Here is a 231-nt window from a genome sequence, read left to right as displayed (position 1 = left end):
GCGGCTCACCAATAGCAGAGAACTTAGCAACATATTTTTTTTATGTTTTAGAATGTTAACACAACGGAGACGGCAAACGCGCTTCACTGAAACGAATCTATAAGAATCCTCTTACATGCGGAAGACGCTAGGGATGTAGGACCGGATTTATCCTATAGGCTAGTATATTGTACGGCCTCCAAAGCTTGGGGACCCCTCAAGTTAGGGGGGGCCTACTAAAAGATTTTCATT

This window comes from Penaeus monodon, chromosome 31, assembly GCF_015228065.2.
Source record: "Penaeus monodon isolate SGIC_2016 chromosome 31, NSTDA_Pmon_1, whole genome shotgun sequence".
NCBI classification, from domain to species: Eukaryota; Metazoa; Arthropoda; class Malacostraca; order Decapoda; family Penaeidae; genus Penaeus; species Penaeus monodon.
This window is presented reverse-complemented; position numbering follows the sequence as displayed.